General features: G+C 37.3%; 1 protein-coding gene across 1 annotated transcript in view; it reads left to right on the top strand.

Moving 5' to 3' along the window:
• Positions 1-261: 261 nt before the first annotated feature.
• SIAH1 (siah E3 ubiquitin protein ligase 1) overlaps positions 262-26,199 on the top strand; it is a 67,274-nt gene continuing 41,336 nt past the window's right edge. Inside the window, exon 1 of the mRNA XM_032700753.1 lies at positions 262-329. The gene's annotated coding sequence lies outside the window, so the exon portion shown is untranslated. The remainder of the gene's footprint in view (positions 330-26,199) is intronic.

Raw genomic sequence — 26,199 nt, 5'->3', positions numbered from 1 at the left:
TACCCATTGGCTTTAGAGCATGTGAAGGTCTATACCAGGACCTATCATTACACAGCTCATCAGGGCAACATTTGCAGTCCAGCCACTTGCCAGAAGGTAAAGCTGCTTCCAAGACATTCCTGCTGATGATAAAAAGAGCAGGGGGGATTTCACCAGCTCTTAACAGAGCTGTGGGAGAAAACAGGGTGCACACTGTGATGGGCTGCAACCTTCTCTGTGTTCTCTTTCAACCAGGTTGTTCCCCGAAGTTTTCTGCAAGCACTGTATTGAAGATATCTGTGATACCCCACTGCCCCTTGACTCCTAAAGAAAGGCTCTGCACTGACAAGGTAATTTAGCTCACAGGTGAACAGAATTGGTTGGTAACTGATATGATGGAAACACCTCACAGACCCACCTGAATTCAGGTTCTGCTATGTCATGTGATCTGCAAATTCAGAGTAAAAGATAGACCATGTTATGAAGAGACTGCATTCTGAATGGAGAATTTGAAGAACAAGGAGGGTTATGCAGGCATATATAGAGTTTAATGGCTGGTTTTCCATATAAGGTTTGGGGAAGGGGGAGAGGGGGAGCTTCCCCCTCTAATTTTCTATTCATCTTGTAGTTTTGATTGTTGTTTTTAATCAATTTTTTGGTTTAGTAATCTATGGAAGTTATTGCTTTAGTGTAAGCCTATGATGTTTTGTTGATTCTAGTGGACTGGTGAGTGACTGGGGCATGGGGAAGAAATTAAACCAGTAATGCAAAGTCAGAATTTTGAGCTTGAAAAACATATGACTAACTCTTAATTTGTAAGGGCAGCTTGTGATATTTTTGTATGCCTATGCAAGACCATTTTCCTGTTAGCCATAGTCATCTTGCTGCATGTTAAATAGTGAGGTATATCATAATGTTTTAGTGGAAAAAAATTGTAGCTATTTATGGTGTATTTATAAATAAGCTAGCAGGTTGGACCCGTTATTCCATTACGTGGGGTTCATTTCCCATGACAACTCTGATTCAGAGTAGAATTAATTTAAAAGTAAAAATAGCTACTAAAAATCTTGCTGCCATTCTCATTGGTATCCTCAGGTGCCTCTATGCCATTTGAGCTAGTTAGATGTAATATTTCTCTCCAAGCTACATATAATGTATCAACCCTGATACAAGATTAGTGCACTTACTTGAATGAACTTTTGCCTGTGCATGTTTTTCCCAAGGATTGAAGCAAACTATCATCAAGGAGTCCTCAAACTGTTCGCTTGTCAAAAAAATGTGGTGCTGTGAATTGTAAGGATGAGTTACTGCTAAACTATTTACAAAAGCTTTTTGTAGGTAAAAATCCATTTAAAGGTGCTACAGAACAAAATACTTTCAGGCTAAAAATAATTCTTGAGATATACAGAGGATTCTTCACCTGTAAACTCTAGAGAATTATTATGAAGAAATACATACTGTTTACTTACACTGATGGGTAACAAAATTTAAAGTGCAAAAGAGTCTATGGTGTGGCCAAAACAGGTCTGCTTAGGCAATTTGGAAAACCTGTAGTTTGAAATTGGTAAATAAAGAAAGGATAGGAAAAAAATCTTGTGCAGAAAGTACAGTTTGTACTGTTGGAGCTGTTACTTTCACAATATTTCCAAAATTTTGCCAAAAAAAAAAGGTAAATATAATATTTGCATCAGCATATGTAACATAAATATTATACATACAGTTGTTGCCTGTTAATATGTAGACATTTTCTAAGTGATGGTAATGCACTATACATGCTCTCTTTCTGTTGATTTGACATTTAATATAGTAAACCCATTAATAATTTTTAAGAAGGTATGTTATGTGCATTTGAGGAATCAAACTGTCTGAGCTCTATTTTCTTAGCCTTTTCTGCTTTTCAGTAGGGATGCTATTCATCAGTCAAGGGTTTTGGTTTTAAATCTGGAATAATTTGTAGGCAATGTGAAGATATACGAGCAGTACTTCTTTTTTTTTTTTTTTTCCTTAACAGGGCAAGATTTGTTCCAGAAGGTTCTCGGAGCTTTACAGGGCACTTAGGGTCTAAAGATACAGGAAGGAGCTCTATGGCATTTTCAGAAGTGCATAGGTACATAAATACTTCTCAAAGACCACAGTTCTTTAGGTAGTTTAGAAAATGTGGCTTTAGCACCTAAGCACTTACATTTTTGAAAAGCCCATATTTTGTCTTCATATAGTATCACCAAAATGTGAGTACCTCAGAAAAGCAAATCAGACGTAGATTTACAGTGGGAGGTAAATGTGTTTTAGGTCCCATGCCATTAGCACCATCTGGAGCAGTGTGTCAGATGCCACAGGAATGCACAACTGCAGCCATGTGGCTGTGCAGCATTTCCATGTAAACTGCCCCAAATGTGGCTACAGTTTGTACTCTCAGACAGGGGAAAAACAGGACTGGTTTCACAGTAATAAAACTGTGGACTTGCTAAGCTTACTGGATGCAGTTCTGATCATCATTAAACTTGCTTTCATGAAGATGGAGGGGGTCTCAGGGTACAGACTCAGAGCTGGAGGTGCAGAGGTGAGGCAGATTGTCCTGCAGCAGCTGCACAGGACTGAGGTCTGAGTGTTGAGGTATGTGGGGAATGCTGCACTGGTTTCATTACAACTGTTGATGCAGGCAGAGATTGTGATTAGAAGGTTCATCAGGTGTTTGGTGCTTTAACAAATGAGCCCATAAGAAAGTCATGAATCCTGAGATACCAAGGACTAGTAGTTGTCACTTGCTGGTAGTAAAGGCAGTGAGTTCAGTATCTTGATGTGGAGCCCGATGTTGAAATGATTCCACAGAAACTTCAGCGAGCATCAAAGTGTCTGGTTTTGTCTAAATCTGGCACAGAATGATAAAGAGTATTTCCAGTACGACGTATGCCACAGAGCCATTGTGAATGTCTTTGGCACATTAAATGTATTGATGCTTTAATCTTAGATTAATATGAAATCGGAGCCTTCTTGGCCTGAAAGAGCTTCTTGACAAGCTCCCTCTCTGCCTCTGAAGCTTTTGTTTTGCTGGTGGTTTCCAGGCCCACAGCTCATCCTCAACCACAACTCCTGCAACTCCTGCTCACTTACATAAGTAAGCATAAAATTGTTTACTTGAAACTTTGGTACACAAGTGGCTTTTTTTTTTTTAATATATCATAGAATGGTACAGATTGGAAGGGACCTTAAAGATCATCTAGTTCCAAGCCCCGTGCCATGGGCAGGGACCCCTTCCACTAGAATAAGCTGTTGTGAATTTAAAATACAAAACTGGCAAGCAACAGAGTGTTTGCATAAAAGTGAAGGAGCAGTCATGGTGATTTGGTGTGACTGACAATGCTGTTAATCTGCCCAGCCTGGCAGTTGGGAGGTAAGCTTCTTACAAGTGTTTGTCTCCTTAGGAATTCCCCTCTGCTTAACCAGTGATAAAGAGATGATGGTCCATTTAACCATAAAGGCTTCTCCACCAGCTGCCTCTGTATTTATTAGCACAGTTTCTATAACACAAGAATAATTTATAGTACAATGCCATATCTGATTACAGAAGCGTTTTGTGATATTTTCTGTTTCTTGTGAATTGTTTAATATGAAGCAATCATGCAGAAATGCTTGGATGTGTGAAGTTAGTGAGGCATTTAATTAAGTTGCAAGGCCCAATGAATGCAGTTGCAAATGGAATATTGAACATACCACTTATTTAATTCGTGAAACAAAATTGGTTGTGGATTTGAAGAAGAGAAGACTTGCAGACATGTCCTTCTAAATTCTATAGGCATCGTAACATCTATAGTTTGGGTTTCATTTGTAAGTGCCCTAATTTGGGGGTTTATGTTTTAACTAATTTAACTAGTTTAATAAAGCAAATCCTCCTAGCAAATTCACCCTTGACTCTGCTTCAAATGGACCAAAAAAAAAAAAAAAGGGTAAATCTCTTCTTTTCTCTTTGAAATGAAAATCTAATACTTTAAAAAAAGAAAACAAAATATTTTTTGTGAGGTTTCTCTTTTGGGTGGGAGTGTCTTGCTTTTTGGTGGGAGGTGCGTTTTGTGGGGTAGGTTTGGGAGGTGGGGGTAGGTTTGGGATTTTTTTGGGGAGGGAGGTGGTTTTTGTTTTCTTGGGTGATTTTTTTTGAGAGGGAGAGAAGGGGACTCTATTAGTTATTCCTATTGCCTACAAAGGTGCCATGTGTGGGTTTTGAGTTCACACAAACTGGGTTAATCTGAGGCTGTCATAAAGGGCATATGGTCTGGAAGAAGGCATTCATTGTAGTACTCCAGAACCTTCCAGCTGGTTTATCAACAGGGTAAACTGGAGTGTTCACTGGGCACGTCTGCATGTGTACCTGGGAGTCAGTGTAAGATTTCCTTATTTGAGCGAGGATGCTCAGCTCCCATTGTAATCTATTTACTGGAACTGTTTCCCATCAAAAAATAGCTCAGAAATTAAAGAAAAACCCTGGCGCAAAGTCTTTGGAAATAATCCATATGCCAGTGAAATTTCTATTTGGGAAGCTTATAGGCTTGTGCATTTAATTAACAATGTCTATTAAATACTCTAAAATTTTACTTGAGTACCATAGATCCTCTTTCCAGTCCCACACGTGTTATCCAGCTGACCTAAGAGGATTATATGCTTGTTTGGGTTTTTTAAAGTTTTGGGAAAAAATAATCTCCAGGACTGAACTTTTTCCACTAAATGTATTATTGAAGAGGCTGATGATATTTGCTATTAGTTCTATTTGGCCCACTGTTTGCCTACTTGGTGTCAAATATAAGGGTTTGAATTAGAAAATAAAGAATAGAATTTCATTTGTAGAATCAAGGAAGCCATCTAAAGAGCCATCATTGTTCAATGCCTGTAAAGTTCTAAGCACAAAAAAATTACTCAGCTTTTTTTTTTCCATCTGCAGTAACTTAGATCTGCTTAACTTCAAATGCTTATGTGGAGCCCTTGAATATTCCTGTATCTAAGTGAATAAAACACATTGTGGCTGTACAGATCCTTCTGTGTTGGGAGATTTTATAGCTGTATATATGCAAAATAGGATTCAAGATTTCCCCTAAACTCAGTAACTGCAAAAATCTTACTGTTATTGAAGCAAAACTAAGGCTCCAAGCTTGTGTGTTGGACCCCAAGATAATTTTCCAGAATATCTTTTTGAGGAGGGGCATAGGAGAAATGGAATTACTCATGTATAGATTTGAGAATTTTTACATGAAAATTCTTGTTTCCATGAATATCACAGTATCATGTCTATACAGCTCTTTTTAAAGTAGTAAAACCAGTGTCTAGTATGCTTATTCCTCTTTTTTTTTTAAATATTGTGTTTTTTCATTTACTTTGGCTTTCTCAGTACTTGTGTTCCTTACATTCTCTATAGTGAATGCTTTTGTGAAGTCTAAGCATGTTTGATGAAAGATCTTAACTTTCTTTTATTGTCTCTGCAGCTGCATTTGGTTAACAATTAATGCAAGATAGTGCTCAGTTTTACTTAACAAGGCAATATAATCCTAGATTAATTTGAGTTAAGGACCTCAGGAGATCACCTAGTCCAGCCTCTTACTGAAAGCAGGGTCAGCTACAAGATCAGGCTGCTCAGGGCTTTGTCCTGTTGGGTCTTGAAAACCTCCAGGAACTGAGACCATGCAACTTATTCCACTGCTTGGCTGTGCCCAGGATCAAAAGATTTTTTTTTTTCCTTGAATCGATGCGACCCTCTCTTGATTCAATCTGTCTTTTACCTCTGATCCTTCCACCCCACATTACTGTGAGGGGCCTGCCTCTGCCTGCTTGAGAACCAACTTGTAGGCACTGGGGAGCTGCTGTCCAGTCCTCACAAAGACTTTCCTTCTCCAGCTGTATCGGTGCTCTTTCCTCTGGCTTAATGAGTGCCAAATACAGGGAGAACAATGACTTCCTTGGATCTGGGGGCCTGTTCCTGTTAGTACAGCTCGGGATGCTGGTGGCCATCCTGGCTGCTGGAGCACGCTGTGGGCTGGTGTTTGGCTTGCTGGTATCCAGGATTCCCAGCTCCTTCTCAGCACAGCTGCTCACAGCCAGTCAGTCCTCAGTTTGTGTTCTTCCACAGGGTTGTTCTATCCCAACAGAGAACTTTGCTCTTGTCCTTGTTGAATTTCACAGGTTTCTGCTGACTAAAGCCACTAGCCTGTCTTAAGTCCCTCTGCATGGGAGATTTCCCCTCAAGCCTCTTGACTTTCCCCTAAAATTGGTTTCCCCCAATTTAGACACACCAACCAAGCTGCAATTCAAGTTCAAGTTGAAATTTTTTTAAGCTAAGCTTATAATAAAGTTGAAAATACGGAAGAGCTTTCTCATTATGATTTTAGTCTAAGGAACTGGAAGTTTGGATGTGATTTTGGAAATGTTTTCTGAAGCTCTTTTAGGACTTCGTTAGTGGAGCAAAACTTAGGTTGAGAAATGTGACGTGCTTCTTTGCAGAAACAATTAAACCACAGTGGGTTTTAGTAGGGTCATCTTTGCATGTTGTTTTTATGTACATACATTAGTTGGTAGACACAGTTGCAGACACAACAGATATATCATATTTTGTGGAAAGGAAATAACCTTCCTCTGCAGCATTCAGTTTGATGTGGCATTTTCAGAATGGCCAGGACATGTAAAACAGGGAGATCACACACACAGAAAACCTGCGTGTCAGTGTAAAAGCCTCAACATTCCAGTTTTGGCAACAGAAAATCCTGCCAATGAAAATGAGGTGGATACCTAAGCAGGACAAATCAACAGGAAATAGCCCATGAAAAGGTTTCTAACAGAAAGTCATTGGGGGTTTTTAGCACAGTGAGTATAAATTTCACAGATTATATGCTTGTTTAGTCATCAAGGTAAATCTGGGGAAGACAAGATCTGTTTAATGGTGACACAGTTAGCAAATGGTATGGAATTGTTTAATGTTCCATGTATTAACATTTTGCTTTTAACTTTTTTAGACATTCTTTGCCTGTCTAAGTGCTCTACATTTGTTAATTAACTCCATCTGCTGAAAGTCTGGTCTGGAAGTTTAATAATATAATGAGTTGCTTTGTTAAAAAATTGTGCCTGAATGTGCTACTGTTGGTTGAAACAAAGAGGATTTAAGGCAAATATATCTTGGAAATACCCTTATTTTGCTGGTGATGTCAACAAATCCTAACCTGTTATAGCTATAGTTCTTCATGTTTCAGGTTTATAGGAAATGGTATGCCATGCTTTTCATCATGCAAAATATTAAATTTAACAGAACTATCTTTATCACATTAGCCTTGTTATGTAGATTTTGTTAAGAAATATAAAGAAAACCACTGAAAGCCTGATAGGGCTTGAATTTTGCAGATTTAAAACTGGAAGTGAAAGAAAAAACTGCTAATAACTAACTTCACAACTTCTTAGTAAATTCTGTTTGAACCTGATAGAGAAACTTGTATTCTATTTATTAGGCCTTATTCAATATGTGTATTCTTTACCACTAAATGCAAGAGATTTTCTTGACAAAGTCATGGGCATACTGTTACATTCTTAATGAATATGGGGAAGAAAAGGATGTAATACTTATAATCATCAGATCCATATGTTGTAAGTTGGTTTAGGGTATATATTGCTATTGTGTGTATAAGTACTACCATTTGACAAACATCCTGAGGCAAAATGATGCCTTGATAAAACAACTTAATTATTCTTATTGAATACAAAGCAAATTTCTGGCTTGTTTTTTTAACTCTGGCTTCTTCATTACACGTAATTAATTGTAAATAAGTAATATCTTTTTAAATACTTAATGTTTGCTATTCAAGGAATTGCTGTGTCTGGTTCTCCATGAGCCACTAACATTCTGCTGTGTTCATAATTAGTCTGCATGCTGTTATGTAGCTGCTAAATATAGTTATGTTGCACTTTCATGGAGTTTAAAGCCAAGCAGCCAGTAGATTGTATAGCCTGACACATAGATGACAGGCAATTGTAGTTCACCTGATAATTTGGATGATTGTCCTAGGGTTCAGCTTTTTGCATTCTGGGAGATTAAAAGCTGCAGATGGAGAATTAGGAGAGAGCATGCTATTAAGACCCATCTAATGCTGGGTTAATGGCCAGGTGAGAGCTTCTTCTGCCACCCACACTGATAAAAATGTTTATCAAAAACAGTGGAACCTCATTGGTAGGAAATATTGACTTTTTCTTGCATCCATTTCTGTGTATCAGCAGAACTGAAAAGCTTTTTTTTTTGTGTAAATACGTATGCTTACTGACTGGCACTTATCAAAATTTTCTTTGGCAAAATTGAGGTTTGTTAACCTCCTGTGCCTGTGTCACTGTTGGGGTTTCTGTGCATAATATCCAGAATATTTTTATAGTTGAAGAGAAGATGTCTTTCCAAATGTCAAGTGTTATGTTTCTACTTGATATTCTTCTTTACAAATATACAAAAATCCATTGTAAAGAACTACTGAAGTAATAAAATTATTAATGTGGGTATTGCAGACCCTTTTTATTACAAGGCTACACAAAGAGCTGAATTGTGTTAGTTACAATGACCCTCAGGTCTTCCTGTGAATTGCTGCTTTTCAGGACAGCTTCCATCTTAACCATATGTTTTTGTCCTTCCTTCCTCCTTCCTAGATATATTGTGATACACTCAATGATATTAATGTTCAACATGACCATCGAACCATGTGTTTAACATCCTTAATGTAACTTGACACCTTATAAAGTTATTGACAGTAAATATTTGGCACAAGTGTTTAGATTGCCTGTATAAGTATAAATGGCATGATCCAAGAATGGATCATCTGGTAACCTGCTAATGTTGGTAGTTATGTTTACAAATGTGTTGTCAGCCTGTGTTTAGTCCTTTTAGTGTTGTCCCTATTCCAAATAAAATGTTTTATATATATGTATCTTATTTATATACGTCATATATATTTGTATATGGTAACAAGTTAAATGCTCTGGTATATGCAGGGTAAAATACAGTTGCCTTACCTGCTGATCTTTTCCCCTATAAATTGCACGGACTTATTTGTCATGGTCTATGCTTTATGACTTGAGGAATAATTAGCCATTTGTCAGGGTTTTATGAAGACTGGTGGTGTTTCCAACCAAATAAGTAGAGCTCATTACAAACATATTTAAGCTTTATAAAACTATATTTGCAATCACCTAATAATATATATTTAATAATAAATAACTAAATCTTGGAAAGTTGACCTGGACTATAACCATTGAGCAAATCCTGTCTGTAAGTAAATACAGCTGTAACTTCTTTTGTTTCACTGAAAGTGTCTGAATGGAAAGTAAACTCAGCCTATGTAACTGAGCTCGTGGAGATCATTAGGCTGAAAATTATATTGCAGATTAAAAATAAGGTCCACAGGTTGCTGATTTATGATGTAGCCTGACTGTTCTTTATCTGTGTTTATCTGCCCTAATGTCTTTTTATTTTCTAGGAATACAGTGCTTTTTATTAAAAATGTGAGTAATTTATATTTTACACTATGACATGATCTCTATTAACTTCTTTAAAATCATGCAAAGAATACATTTGGATATCCTTTGCTTCGGAGGATGCATTTCTCTCTTAGAAGTATAATCCACAGCATTAGCTACCACAATGGATTGTAAATATGCAGCTTATCCAGACCACTACAGTTCATTGAAAATTCTGGCTATAAATAGATTTCTGGTAACTGAATATTCAGATACATCTAATGGAGTTTTCAGAACTGCCTAATTGGCTCCTTCCCATTGATTTCAAGGGAAAACAAGTGCTTTTGGAACACTACCCTTCTGCCAGAAGTTTTTCATTAATTGAACACAGTTCAGGTTATGTATTATGAGCACATTTTAGGTTGATTACTCAAAGTGTCTTCATAATGTCAAGGCAATATTTATTTGGCTTGAGAGAGTTAAAAGGGATTGCACAACTTGACTAATTTACTGTTTTAACGGATGCTTAGCTAAGGGTGTGTTGTTTGGCATAGGTTCAAACACAGTAACTAATTAGAAAACAATGTGAGGGCTGAGGTGATGGCTGAAAAGGCCTTAGTTTGCTAAGCTCCATCATGCATTACTTAATTTTGCCAGTGTTTAAAGAGACTTTTAGAACACCATGGGAACACGTATGGCCAAAATGGCCTTTCAGGGGAATTCTAACATCTCAAAGCAAAGCAGATGGATTTTTAAGTGATTTGGAAGAAATGAGAGTAGTCAGCTTAATAAAGTAGCAAAGTAAAGGGAATTCTCTGTGTGCCCAATGTAAGATCATCAGCCTCTGAGTAATTATTATTAATTTAATAGGACAATTAATTGTGAAGGGGGAAAAGTTACCTATTCAGAGCTGGTTTGCATTGTAGATACTCAGAAATCACCGTTCTTGTCGCCAGCCTGTGCCTTGTGTATCACATAATATTGCTTCTTTTAATGCATCTCATAGTTTTTATCTTTGCATTTGCTTATCTGGTTGTTTATAATAAAGTCCACATTGAGCCATGAGCAGGATAATTGAATAAACCTTAAAGATATCTAGGGTAGGTTGCTCAATCACTTGTGTTATGCAGTCTGATTCAAGGGAGAGAGGGGGATTTGTGCTGACTGTGAACTTCATCAGTTTTAATATTATGAATCATATCCAAGGAATCCTAGAAACCAAAAACTCAAAAGGCCTTTTTTCAGCCTGTCAATGCACAGGTCTTTGCTTACTGGGCTCTATATTACAAACTGCAGTGTTGCTTTCTTTTTACAGTTAATTGCTTAGAGACTTAGGAGTATTGGGCTAGATTTTTTTTCATGGTGTCTAATTTTTTCAAGTCAAGTGTGATACATAATGGTGTGAGAATGGTGAGTTTTTCTTTTGGATGACTGCAGCTGCTTTCTTCAGAGATGGGTATGATTTTTCCTATACTTTTGTCTTTTTGTAAAGGAAATGCAACTTGGGTCTTTTTCAGGTATTTCAGAATGCTTTGCAGAAAAACGATTGGCAAAACTATATTTCTTCAGACTAACCCCAGTCTGGGGTCTGAGTGAAACCCCCAGTCATCCTTTCCAAGCTGAATGGTACTGAAAGGACAAAGGAAGAAGAAATAAGGAAGAGGGGGAAGATCTTAGAAACAACAATGTTCATATGAGTCCTTTGTGTGGTTTTGACTATGGAAAATGTAATTCCTTAACCAAACTTGCCCAATGGGCTCTCAAAACTCAGATTTGGATCTTTCTTTTTTCCTTTTGCCTTTTCCTGTAAGGAAAAGCAGCAGTGCAGAATCCTGCATGTTAAATCAGTAGAGATGAGAACAATATGTGTGCAGAAGGCTTTAGGATGCAGTGCTAACATTGCAAATACAAATGAGGAAGAATAATATTAATACTGATCAAGACAGAGCAGGTGTACATGGGAAATGGAAGCTGTGCTGCTCTTTCAGCTGTATTTCTTTGTACAAAGCTGGCAGAAGTTTGGCATGCCCTGTAACAGGATGAAGGCTACAGTCTAGAAAGAACAGAATAGTACAGCAAAAACATGGTAACTGAATGTATAAGGTGTCTCTTGATCTCTAGGGAAGTATGATGTGTTTTAATGTCTGCATACCACCAGCCTTATGGGGTTTTTGTGGTGGTTTCGGTTGTTCAGAGTGAGATCAGTAGGTTTTGTCCCACACTTGAGGAATTTAAATATTTGGTTTTCTTTAGTGCATTCCATTGCAGAGCATCTTGTTTTGCTTTTGCCTCTCCCACTTCCTTTCAGAATTGTACCAGCAGCCCACAGCCTTGTTCAGCATTTCAAAGGGGCAATACGAGTCCCAGATCAGAATGGTGTCAACAGGAGACAGTCTGCCTAGTGTCATTTTTTTTGTAAGTTGTTTCTTTGTTTACAGTGTGAAATGAGAAGGGGGGAAAAAAATCAAATTGTGCACAATTGGCTCCAGTAAATGCCAAGGGACAGTAAATGCCTTGTTTATGGCCTGGGGAAGGCTGGTAACTTGCTGAATTTCCATGGAGGCTCCTTCATAGAGAAGCAGGGCTCAGATCTCCCTTGGAGCTGGTTATGCAATTGATGGGGCAGGGTTTTGGCTAATGGAGCAGCAGGCTTGCATAACATGGCTTCTAATCCAGCACTCCCTTCCCAGCCTGAAAGGACCTTTTTCATAAAGCATTTCCTACAACAAAAAAAGTGCTTCCAAATTTCTACACAATTACTGAAATAACGGTAGCCTGACTCCTTAAAAAAAAAAATTCTTTTGCAAGAGATTTTTTGACCTCATCTTTCTGTATATAGATGCTTTTTTAAAAAATAATGAATCATTTATAAGTGCTTTTTTTTTCCATACCACGAAGGCTACTTTTTCTTTTATTAGCAGAATTCTTGTTGATACAACGCTGAAGAAATTGAATTACGCCAACTAAGCATTTCTTGGAGGCCTTAACACAAATAGGCTGGTTTCTGAGAGTTTCTTTTTTTTTTTCTTACATGACCTATATACAAAAGCATAGGTGGCCAAACCTGCAACTAGAAGGTTTAGTCTGTGTACTTGGGGGCCGAGGGCCTGAATAATAACATGACATTAATGCCACAAAGATGTTGTCTGCGGAGATGGCTGCAGTGGTTACTTAAGGACAATGGGAATTGGGACATCTTGTCTTTATTGCAGCCTGGGGCATGCATTCTTCTTGCTCTAACAAGAAACTTCCATCTATTATTCTTCCACTCCCTTCATAACATACACTGCCCCTCTCCAGATGTTTGATTATTCTGTGCATGTTTCTACCCTCACAGAAATGTGTGCATCTCCCTGTCAGTGTGGTTGAAAACTTGAGAGCAGCCTATGGGTGGTATTTGTGTGTTGCAGTCCAAGTCCTGCTCTGTACAAACTTATTGTAGGGTCCTTAGGGTCAATATGAGGACTTATGCAGCATATAAATGTTTATATTACTACTTTATCTTCCAAGTCAGAAATGTAGGAAAAATGTGCGGCCTTCTTGGGAATTGGCAGCAGGGCAACCCAATATTCTTTCCCTCCTGTTACTGAACTGCCCCACTGAATCTTCATGCCCAGGAAGAAGAATGTTCCCAGCTTGTTTCAAATTTGGGGGTTCTCTGGGTACTCATAAATTAGGATCTGGTGACTTGGAAAGAGCTGAAGTTATGTATGCATCTCTCATCATTGTCAGCTGTAATTACAGATGATTGGTCTTTCTGAAAATAACTTAGTGGCAAAGAGGTGACAGTACTATTTCAGAAGAGAGCAATCAGGATGATTTACATGAGAATCGCATGAAATCTGTTATTATGGTATCTGGAGCAGTCATTACTTGCTTTCATGAAAGCAGATATGAAAGGTGAAACTGAGAATGTGTTTATTTAAATACTATTGCTTGAAATTTTTGGATACTAAGAATTCTGAACCTAATTGCTGAAATCCTCATTCACAAAGGAGCAGTATGGACAGCTGAAAGCTCCGTAACTGTTGCACAAATATGGGTTGTCATATATTTATGCATTTTTAACCCATTGTCTTCAATAATTGGACTCTGCCAGCAGTATTAACAAGGGAAGGCTTTTGCTGGAAAATGTTCAGTGTAGGAAAATCGTTTCTTAAGTCTTACTTTCTCCATTGTTTCTTTGCTGCCACGAGCGTTGTCACCATCATCTCTGCTGTTTCCTTCCACAAACTCTGCAACACTTTTTGACACTTTCACAATATCTGGATATGCCTAATGAGGTGGTAATCAGAGGGACTGCTGTTTTTATCTAGTGAATTCTCTGACACCCAAGGAGATGATTATTGGATCAATCACAGTATCATCATAATTTAATTTATGTCTCTTGGATTCACTTAGTGTTCTTTCAAGTCCCTAGGGGGTTGGCAAAAATAACACTAAACCTCTATCAGGAATTGTTTACATTCATATTTTGACATTCATATTCAATAATTTGGTTGGAGTAAACAAAATCTGAGGTGTGAGATGGGCCAATTATTTTGGATCTTATTATTGAAATGCATTCTTAATATCAGCTGAATATAAATCAGAAAGTATGTTTAGAGGTTATTAATAACAATTATATCTTTTATGAGAAACTGCACATTTTTAATTAGTGGATACCTAAAAGGCAGAATATGTATCACTGCACTCAATCTGGCTGATCTCCAGCAAGCAGCCCTAGAGTTTCATCTGTGAGAAACTGGAACCCAATCAAACGTTCTGTTTATGCAATCTATGTTATTTAATGAACTACTAACTCTAGAGTTATTTGATCTTTGACAGTTTGGGGGTGGGGATGGGAGGTAAAGTTGCATTCTCACTGGCAAAATCCACATTCATATCAGAGTTTTTAACTGAAGTATAAGGTCGAGTCTGTCGTATAGCAACATGTTCACTAAATTGTGTATGATTGCTAGTTGAGTTCTTACAGTAAAAACAACTAAAGTCTTGTGAATTCAATGTTAAATTCAGTCTTTCATGTTCTGAAAGAGTCTGCAGTGACTAATAATGAATCCAAAACCTATTTCTGAAATTTTGAATTGCCAAATAAGTTTCCATGGACAAGACTCACTGAACAAGAGAGCTCTCACTTTTACTCCTTTGAAAGCCCTCAGCTCTGTTTTTCTGGCTCTTTAAGAATAAAATGAAAAAATTTCTGCTCATCTCTCCTTGAAACTGTTCCATTGAGCTCAGGAGCAAGTCCAGGAGGGGACAGAATGTGTGCAGCTCTAGGATTATCTTATAGGTGTGAATTAAAATAGAAGCACAGTATTGATATGAGAATATTTATATGCTGCACTAGCAATTTTTTATGGACATCAATATTGATGATTGTAAAGTTAGACTTTTTTTTTTGTTCTTAGCTATGGGGAAAAATTCTCTATGTAGACTGAGTAAAATACATCCATAAGAGTATTGTTAATCCAGAACAGCTACACCCAAACAATGAGCTCACACCAGTGTGTCCCTGAGCATTCAACTGCCCAGCTGTGCCATGTCTGTGCTGTAGATTTGTGTTAGTGCAGCCCCCTGAGCATACATGCCTCCTCTTTTGATACCTAAGATGTATTACTGCTGTACAAATCAGTCAAAAATATAAAGTATGTTTATTAAAAAATCATTATATCCTGGCTTTACATTCATCATGGTATGTAGTGGATGGTTTAGAATGAAGGTTATTTGAAACAAACAAAATTTGTCTTATCAGATTATCTAGTTATGTAGCAATCTGGGATAATTCATTGCGAGCAGAAAAGCCACATAATGGTATATATAATGGGGAAACTTTTCTGTTTATTGGAAAAAAATCAAATTAGCAGCTTCAGAAATAGCCCTGAGTCAGACAGCTAGCTCTATTATTATGTTACTTAGAAGCTAATGTATTATGAACAAGTGCCAAATATTTCTGTGTAATGCAGAGGAGATTAAATGGAAGCTTCTATTTTTGAGATCCGCTTTGTAGCATCCATGTAATCAACAGAAAGTCCTACATAACAAGTAGTACACAGATAGCCCTGCTAATTATTAATAATTATGTAAATGGTCATAATCTGAGAATTATACTTATCTGAGGGATTAAGAATACATAAAAATCAACCAAAAAGTTTTGAAAATTAGTTTACAAGTAGTCAGTTAGAAGTTTATTTTTAAAAGATGATGTGGGAGCATAACTTGTCTATGTAGTTTTGTTTAAAGTCACATTCCTAACATGAGGAAGGAGAAAACTCCCTGAGAGGGCTGGACTGCATAAGTATATCAGGTTTTAAATCTGGTCAAGTAACTTGCATGGTACTTGGTTGTTAGAGATGACAAAAGTTGGGAGTTTCTAAATAAGTTTCTGTGCAATTCTTGGCTAGCTTAGTATGGTTTTATGCTTTCTGTCTTATTTCTTTACTGGAAAGGTCAGTGTGTAGAGTTGCAGAGTTGAATTTAGTAAGAGTAGTTTCTCCAGTTAATGCATTGCAGTGGCAGCTCCAAAACTATTGCTCATGCAAATACTCTTATTTCTGAGACAAATGCCAAAATTGATTTCAAAGACCTCTCTGTTCTAGTAAAGTTCAGATCTAGTTGACTCTGTGGATAGCATTGTCAGTGCAGGGGGTTGGACTGATTTGCTGTATTTTCAAATAGGATTTGCTATGCAGTTCTTACTGTTTAGAAATGTTTGGGACTGAACAGAAGCATCTAGGATATGTTTCACAGGAATGGGCTTATTTAAAAAATTCTCATCCAGAGCAAGTTAGATGGCCTGGTTCTCAGTGAGAACAAGCTGCAGCAAATGCTGGCTCAGTCAAAACTGACCTCCTATTTTACTTATTCTGTGCTTGTAGAGCCAGGACACAGAAGACATCAGGGAATTTATGCTTCTAGCATGGATGTACAGGCTCTGATTATATGTGTGTTTTCTGAATAGTTATTGATTGTTTAGTTTGGGGCATGTAAAAATGTCACTGAATTTACAGGTGACTAGCTAAGATTTTGTGGGTAGCAGTAGTTATTGTCTTGCACATTTTAAAGTGCCCATTGAAGGCTCCAAAGAACTTGCTGAACTTGGTGTTAGCATTTCACTTCCACATGGCACTGCTTGTAGAAGAGGATCCAGCTCTGCAATGCTCTCCAGTGAAAATCAGAATGGGTTGTTGTGGCCACTGAAGGAAGCAATAATTAAGGCCTTGGGAGAAGGAAGGGTTCACTTCACAGCTTCACAGCAGAGCAGCAAGCATGGTAGCATATTGCTGGTTTGAAGAGAACCCTAAAGGCAATTACTGCTGCCTCATTAAAGGGATTTAAAACACCTTCTGTAACACTTAGAACCTTTTCTGTTTTGGCTCTGCAGGCTTTCTGAAAGTGGTTGAACAAGAAACCAAGTTGTGTTTTGGTTTTCTTTTGTAAGGGTACTATTTAAAAAGCACCCTACTTCTAAATCAGAAACAAACTGTGTTTTCAATAGGTGTTTGTTAAAAATTCTGAAGAAGTAAAATGTACAGAGACACCTTGTTCCTGTTGGCTTTCAAATGTTTGCATGTTATTACAAAAAATAAAACTTGTGAGCCTAAGCAAGTTCAATTAGGAAGCCTTTGAAAGAGCTTTTTCAAGATGTATTAAATTTACTGGGAGGGTTTTTTTCCCCTTATGCTACCAAATAAGTTATTCTTCACAGAAGAACATTTCTCATACATGTAGATTGTTCTGCATGGATTAAATCTGAGAACTTTCACTTGGGCAAATTCAGTTTTGGTTTTAATGATGAAGTAGCTGCAGTTTAGCTTTTTAAGTTTTGCAATTCAAAATACAACATATTGAATTATGTGATATTAGCAAATACAAGATGATAATTATGCTGTTTCTAAGTATTTTAATTTTAATAGAAGAAAGATCTGGAATTTTCTTTCTACCACGCAATCTTGATATTACATATATAATTTTCCTACAGTGAAATTCTGTAAAGGCCAATATTCATTTGAATTTGACTCTCAAATTCTTACCAAATGGTTGGATAAAGTTTATTAGCAGTCTGTTTTTGAGTAGGAGATAGTCATGTGATCACTGTGGTGAGATTCTGGTTTGTCTTTAGTGTGTGCCAGAATTTATTCATAGCAGCGTCCTGGGAGACAAATAATATGTGATAGGAACAGAAGATGCCTTAAAGGAACATGTTAGTTAACACAAAGTTAATTCTATGAGAAGTGGTAACAGGCAGAAGAAAATCTAAGAAAGTCAGAGGTCACTGAATTAAACTTAATGCACAGAAACTTTCTATACCCATTTCAAGTGCTCAGTGTGTTATTTATTGAAGTTTAGGAGGGTTTTGGGTTCCTCTCTGTAGTAGCTCTCGTGCAGTGTTTTCTTGAGCTATTCTCATGAATGAGTCTTTGTTTCTGTTCACAAGGCTTTATATATAAGGTGCTAATAAAGAGGCATATTCTGAATACAAGGCTTTTCTGTAACTACCTGTTACTTTACCTCCTTTGTTTGGGTTCTGGAAGAAGTTCTATTTCCTGTGTCTCCCAGGAAGCCCCTCCACTCATCCCAGCACATCTGCAAGAGGGTGTGCTGATCCTTTTTGACTCTGATAATACCTGACATTTAACTGGCTCACTGAAATTCTCCAGGGAGTTTCCAAATGGTGATATACTCCCTGGGCTGCCTGGTTATCTTAACACAATGACTGAGTTTTATCGCTCCTGTCACTGAGGCAGCTCCTGTTGGTGTCAAGCCAAGAAGGACCATCTGGGATAACTTTACAGATAAATTCCAGTGATTTGCTTAGAGACTTGTACAGACCTTAAAGCAACATTTTTGTTTAGGCTGTGAAGCCTCATGTAGAGATATTTGCATCTGAACTTGTTGTTTCCTCTTCTTTTTAACATACTTCATTATTTTAAGTTCAAACTGCTTGTGACATTGATTCCTCCCTTGTGACAGCTCTGCTCTTACCAACAGGAAGTTTGCCTCTTGTGTGGTTGTTATTTACCAGCATAATTTCCTTCTCAAGAGGACTGTACACACTAAACATATTCTCTAGATGTGCCTTCTGTCATCAGTCCTGTGCTTGGATTGTTCATTATCATGTCTGTGACTCTTGTCTTCTATAACTGATGGGGCTGTTCAGACTGTTTCTAAGCCAAGTTCAGGACTCCATATATTGCAGCAGCCACACTCAGTGAAATATGGATTTCTCCAGTGGTAATGCTTGGCTAAATAGTGTTGCTGTTACATGGATTAAATTTACATAACATATTGTCTTCCAAGGTTTTTTCATTAATTTGGTGACAAGGCACAGTAGTTAATAGATCAAACCCCAGCTACACTGAAGATGGAATTTCAGTCTCTGAAGTGCTAAGACAACAGCTGTGATCCCATGGGACAATGTAAATCACAAAGTCCTGGATAAGGTTTTTTCATATAAATGGTTCTGGCTTAGAAACATTATTCCAGGGCAGATTAAACCCAGGCACTGAACATCTTCGGGAACTTCTGCAAGTCATCTTCATGGAAAACATCTTGCTGTTGGAATTACATCTGGATACCAGCTTCAGCCCAAGAAAAAACAGGCAGCACCAAATAATTATTTTGAGGGTTGGGGGGGAAATTATATTTTTCAATCAAAGGTGTCTCAAACATTTGAATTCTCAAGAAAGAGACGTGACAAAGTTTTTTATTGATCTTTTTGGATTTTACTAATTCAAATATAGGAAGTATTCAGACACTGTAATAGATTATTACAGGATCTGGCCCAGCAAAGATTGCAAACCATTGTGGAAATCAGAACTTTGAGTTTTACAGCCAAATCAGTCTGGTGTTCCTAATTTTTATCTAAGCCTAAGGGTCCTAGTGGTAATGCTGACTTTCTGGTGGTATCTACATTTTTGTATTTAATTTGTGTGCAAGTGTATCCCAAATCCGCCATCTCTTTTTTCGTGAATTCTTTCCCTAGTTTGTGTGTGGTAATGAAAACACTGCTAGATGGTCTAACCTCCGGATATTTTTCCTTAGTGACAGCTGCAAAATACACTCTCCAAGAAGGACTAGGCAAAACAATAACCCCAAAAGTGCTCCAGCTCAAAGGAATGTAGAAGTTTATAGATACAAGCATGTTTTCAAATACAATCTAAGTAGGAGACTACCAACTGTTGCTTTTTTTTGTGAAATAAATTTCCATTGCAGGAGGAGGATGTCTGAGCTGACTGAAAATTTCCAAATATGTAAAAGAAAATATATAGGCTACAGGGGGCATTTTCTAAAAGAGAAATAAAAAGAAGCTGGAGAGAAAATAAAGATACGAACAAAGAAATTATTTTCGACTCCTCTTTTTCTACATGGCGGACCAAGAACCTCTGAAGTGGTTAGGAATTTGTTTACTGTCTGTTTCCTTATGGATTAATTAAAATTACTGATCATTTACTGTTCTTGTTTTGTTTACAGGCTGCAAGTCCTTACCTATACTGAAAAGCTAAAATAATGAGCACTCTTTTCTTGGCTCCCTCAGGATTAAAGGTACCATGAATTAATGGTCAGGATAAGATATTTTGGCCTAAAAAGATTAAGCTCTTTTTCCTACCAAAGCACCTGCATAAATATAGACAAATCCAGAATCAACAGAAGATACAAATGTTATATGATGTGACTCAGCAAAAGCACAGATTGCAGCTCATATGTGAATATTTTAATTCCAGCTACTTTTTGTCTTGCATATAGATGAGCGTCATTACTGTTGAAATCAGAAATTGTCTGCTGTCCCCTTTTTACTATTTATTATATATTTTCAGTTCTGAGTAGCTGTAAAAAGTGTTCATATGTGAAAGTGCAGGTACAGTCCCATTACTTTTATTCTGTAGCCCTTGCAAACCATAAATATAGTCAGTATCTTACTCCTTTGCAGCTCTCAGCCATTATCTAAGTTCCAAAGTGAAACATTTCAAAGATGCTATAAATAATTTTCTGGAACTAAACGTGAATGGAGATTAATTAAACTCCAAGGTCTGGCATGGATACCTCATGCTCTAGCACCCTTCTTTTGATTGCATTGCAACGTGAAACTATTGAGAAAAACAAACCATAGGACAGATCCTGTTACTTTATTTTAAAGATATGGCATTTGAAACAAGATTTGATAATTGGGAAGCAAGCAGTAGCTGCAATTTAAGAGGAGTGGTACTGTCTGTCTCTAACTACAGTTTTGCAACAGGTCTAAAATAACCAGAAGCTTCCATGGAAGTACATTGGAACCTGAGTGCATAAACCTCCTTAAACTAATGGACTAGGATCCTCAAGGGAGGAAAGGGGCCTGGAAGGAGTGCACTGTAATCCAATTTTTATAGATTTGTGTGCTGCAGTTATCTCTGTTGTGTTAGAGTACCTTCCTGGAAGCTACTGCTTTTCTGTCAGCTAGTGAGTATCACGAGTCTGGCTTCAGAATAAATGGAGGCCTAAATCTTGTCCTCCAAATGGTATAAATATGGAATATTTTGAGTGACACCACCCATGTCTGTAGAGGAGATAAGAACCCTCTCTGTGACATCCCTTCCATATGTTAGTATACTGGGCTTTTTTTCTTACTGACATGCTCACTATCTCATTTCAGTAACTGATATGAAATTCAAGTAGAAGAGAAGGCAGCAGCCATGTGTGTATCTGTGGGTAAGCAGGTTTGTCAGCCTGTTACACTGGGAGGGTTCTGAGAGAAGCCCTTGGTAGCAAACCAGAAAGCAAGACTAGAAAGTCGTCTCCTTGCATCGTTGCCTGTTTTGGTGTGCAAAGGAGATCGAGGAATTTGGATTCCTCACGTACTTTTAGGCTGCAAAATTCATTTGATACCTTCTCCTGCCTTTGACACCAGATAGGGTCTGAAAAGGGCTTCACCATCTGTGTTTGTGTTGGCTTGGTCTTTGCATGTCTGGTGGGTTAGTCCCACAAGTATTTCTCTGTGAACAGTACTTAAGAGTCTTAGCTGATGGATTTTTACATGTTCCATTGTCTCTTCACATGACTAAGGCACTGAAAGCTTTTAACAAGTCCCAGATATTTCCATCCCTTCTTTTGAGGAAGTATAAAACATGATGGTAAAACTCTCCAGTGTATCTGATGTCATTGAGCATTCTTTGAAGTTAATAATTCCTTACAGCATTAAACATACAAAGATACTCCAGAAATGTCTATGCCTTACATAGAATTTTAGTGTTTCTAACTATGTACTGCATTTTAACAGACATGTAATGTAAGCAGTTTTCCTGGTTACAAAAATATTTTCTGTTGAAGTCTCTGGGACATGTTTCTATTAATGACACAGCCACATTTTACCACTCTTACATGGTAAATATGCCTGGTAAATCAGGAGGCTAGAGATTCCTTGCATGCACAATGGTTGTAACAGCTGGGACAGAGAAGGGGGATGAGCTTTGTTAAAGAGAAGTTTTGAGGAAGAAAGAAATTTGTGCCTGGAGTCTTAGTCATGAAGGAGTCTTCCTGACTAAACACCAAGTGGCACTTCAGAATAAGACTTCTGCATTTGAGAGGAATGGGCATCCTTAATCATCAAGGACAGGACCCTGGCCTGTATTTGGACCAGGGTGGATACAAGTTGGTGAGTGCATTTAAGAAATTGAAATAAAAATAAAACCCATAAGAATATTTAATAAACATTTTTAATTATCAAAATACTTTTTAGTACCAAAATGGACCATAAATTTACTTTTTGGATGTTGCAAGTTTCCAGTGAAGTAAATTAGGTTAAATTACTCAAGAAGGCAGTTGAAATCCAAGTGAGACTCTCACACTACCTTGCTATACACTTGAACATATTGAAAATTAATATTAGTTTCTTGACTTGCTGCTAAGGCCTCACAGGTCAGCTTCACACTGATTTCTAGGAAATGTAGAATTGAGATTCTATGTGTACAAGCTGCAGACACAAATAAACTCTGTTTGTTTAGACAGTGTCAAGTAATTTTCTCGAGAAATGTAAAGATGAAATATCTTTCCAGGAATTTCCTGTTAAATAGTAGCCTCTCTATGAATTTAATCTTCAAGAACTGGTACACTGTTGAATAGTGCTATATGGTTATGGGGAGAAAATGGTGGTCAATTGAAGGAGTTTTAAAATGTAAATACGGCTTTTTATTTTTATGTCTAGATTTGTCTCTCAAAGATATCAGATTTGCGTTACAAAAATAAAACTACAACTAACTTGGACTTATGGAGGGGGGGAACTTAATTGGAACCATATGTTTAGAACTAAGTTATTACTGCTTTCACAAATGGTTTGTTGTACAGCTTTTTCAGAATTATCCCAGATAAGTATTTTGTTGATGACAACCTAGAATTAAATTAGGATAATACACCCTGCATTATTAATAAAATAAGATAAACAAAAGTATCTCTCTGGCTAAAGGTTAGTCGTCACCTTAAAGAATTTTTGGTTTAGGTTTTTAAAGCACTCAATAACGATTGGCTGCCCTTGGGAGACATTTGTAATATTTTATTCCATGTAAACATATGGATTCAATTTAGTCAAAGAACATTGTGAGTGAAAGCTGGCCTCTCTCCAGTGCACTGCAATAGGTGTCTGGAGGTTTGAATACTTCGTTTGGACTACTCTTATGAGATAAAATTTACCATCAATCCAACTAATTGAGACCCAGTAGGTGCCCTTTAATACTAAGTATCTTAAGAAAATTAAATTCAAGTTCACATGCAGAATGCTGCTGCAATGTAATAATCATAGGATTTGTAATAGAGGTGTACAAAACCTTTTCAGGAATCACTGTGCAAAGATATGGCAGTAAAATAATTTCTAATTATTTCTAAGAGTAGTAGAAGTTTTCATTTTGAACTTATTTTTGTTGTTTGCCATTTGATGTCATAACGGAAATATGATAAGCTGCTCCAATTTATTTCTTTCAAGAGTGAATAAATTTGGACCTTTATGACTAAATCAGAGAAGTACCAAGCATCTCCCTTTGAGGTACTAAATAGTACATGAAACAGTAACACTGTCAGGAATCCATGAAAAAAAATCCCTCAATAATCATAATATTTATGTTTTTGCCTATGAGCATTAGTAACCATGAAGGACATCAGTATTGTTGATTAGTTAGTGAACAAATTTAATTCCTTAGTTATAGCTGTAACTTCAAAGTGATGGGCCTTCTTGATTGAATTTAAGTTGCATGGTCAAGTCATATTCATTTTGCAATTTATAAACAACATGGGAAGCTGTTCCCATATGTAATAAAAGCCTTTGGGGGAGTGAGGTGGGGAGAGGTCTGACTGAACATGTGCACTCCAGCCTGTGTTAAGCCTCTCTGGCTTTGAGCGTAAATCACTGTAGTCAATTTTCTATCCTGATTCCTTGCAAATTTGTAGTACTTTGAGTCAAGGAAATCAAATAATTGCATTTCAATTTGTAAAATTACGATATGCCAAAATCTTACAGGTTATAAGGATTAACTCTGTAAAGTTTTCCAGTTGTAGAAAGTGTTACCTAAGGTTTGGTTAAGCACTGTTACATCCTTGTAAGATGTGCAGTTCATATCCTATGCAGCTGCTTTGACTTAGACACAGCAGATAGGGCACAAATCTTACATGCTCTATCCTACTTCCCCAGTTTTTGGGACTTCATTTCTGGGCATGAATTAGTTGCCAAAACATAACTGTCCATTGCCGTTGTGATGATCAAAGATATTTCACCTCTACTCTGGTTTCCCATTCAAAAGGCACAGATATCCTTTATGTTCTCTGTTATATCTGAATACATTTTTAAATAATTTGGAGCGGTATATGGTTCACAATTGTTTTAAATATTAAATGCTATAGGTGAGATCCTAAAGGCCAGAGGGATCCTTCAGAGCCAGCTGGTGCATCAGGCCAACTTCTGGCATGTTTGCTCAGATGTGCTGTCTCACTTTCACTTCTGAAGTTCCAACATTAGGGGGAATTGTACAATATTTACTAACTGGCAACAAAGAGACAGTATAAAAATGCTCAGAAATCAAACACTAAATATTAATGCAAAGGGCTCTATATTAGGGTTTTTACAATATCTTTAAAAATTATATGATACAGCAATATGGGCATGCAGAACATGGATGCAATACCCATTCCACATGCACCAATTATATGAATATCCCTTGTCATGGATCTTATGGGGCTTTTCCTTGAGATTTTGTTTACAAAAATAACCAGTCCACATTTCTGAAGCATAAATATACATTCACTTTTTGACGGTCCCTCTGCAATTTTCCATGGCTTGATAGAAAACACAGCCATCAAAGCCAGTGGAAAGGTTGTTCTTGGCCTCCTTCCCAGTTTGTAGTAGGTGAAGGTCCAGGAGACTTTGGTATCCAGATCCCTGGGGGGGGATGTGGGTGCATACGTGGACTATATAAACCATAATAAATCACTTCTTTCAAACATAGTTGGTCCTTTTTCTTGGCATCTAAATGATTGAGATTGTGCAGTATTTATTTTGTCTCTTCCTAAATGTTGTATGGAAAAGGAACAGATTCTTCCCTGCCCATTTCCTCTTATGAATTTCAGTATTTTTATTTCTAAGCCTTTTTCAGGTTATTCAGAGGTACAATGGACTAAGTTTCCAAAGTGGTGTAGCTCCTTTTTCACTAATTTTCCCATTATATTTTATAAGAACTCCACCAATTGTATTGATCAGCATCCACAGCAAAAATCTACTATGTATGCCACTAACATTTTATTTCCCTAAAGTTAAGGGTAGAAAATGAGAATGTGAACAAGCACCAAACATGAGCTGAAGAAAACAACACCAACTGCTACACTAAGTGAGATTTGAATGTGATGGCTGCCTGGCACTGCTACAGTAAAAAAACCCTACAACACTATTGCTGAGAAAGAAAATCAGGAGAGCTGATTGTGCTTGAACCACTACACATAACAGTGGAAGTTACAACCTTTCTGATTATTTCCTTAAGTACAAATGAAAAAAGAATAAATAGGCAGAGATTCTTTGCAAGTCAGGTCATTTCCAGCTATAGTCTTGCTTCCCTGTATTTTGCAAAGGTACTTGAATTCCTTAGTTCAGGGGGTTGCCCTAATTATGCAAGTACTTGTTATGGAAAGACAACGCTTCTGTTTACACTGCCATGACTTTCAGCAAAGGTCACTTGCTTCTATTCAAGCTGTAGCTTTTCATGTAAGGAGGTTGCAGGAGGTCTCTAACTCTGGTCACTGTTAACTAGTAGCCTTGGTTATCTGCCAAGGGCTGAAAATCTTAAACATTTGAGCTTAAACTGTGCAGAATCATGCAAACCAAACATAAAGAATTTTGTTGCCTACAGACACAGGAGCTGGCTGGATTAGTTCTCACTTCCTTCTCACTACACAAGCCACTGTCATTTTCAGGTTTTATGGAACTTCCTGATTCCAGCACTCCATCCCTGACAGTGAATAAAACAGCATTTAGCACATGATGTCTGAATATCTCAGTGTCTAATTTTAAATATGTTTTTCACTGCCATCTTTGTGTCTCTGTTTTTGCAGTAGCTTAAATGAGGTCAAAGATTTTTGTGCCTACAGTGCAGGCTAATGTATCTGAGTAATCTAGACATCAATTTAATATGAGATTTAGGGGGGATTTCAGTCCCCATTTTGCCTCCAGGCATCCATGGGTTAAAAAAAAACCCAAACAACAAAACAAAGAAACCCACAAAACTGATTGAAAGCTGTATTTTGGCTGAGTGCACA

Source organism: Chiroxiphia lanceolata, chromosome 13, assembly GCF_009829145.1.
Source record: "Chiroxiphia lanceolata isolate bChiLan1 chromosome 13, bChiLan1.pri, whole genome shotgun sequence".
NCBI lineage: Eukaryota > Metazoa > Chordata > Aves > Passeriformes > Pipridae > Chiroxiphia > Chiroxiphia lanceolata.
Note: the sequence above shows the minus strand (reverse complement) of the source record. Positions and strands in the feature narration are given on the sequence as shown.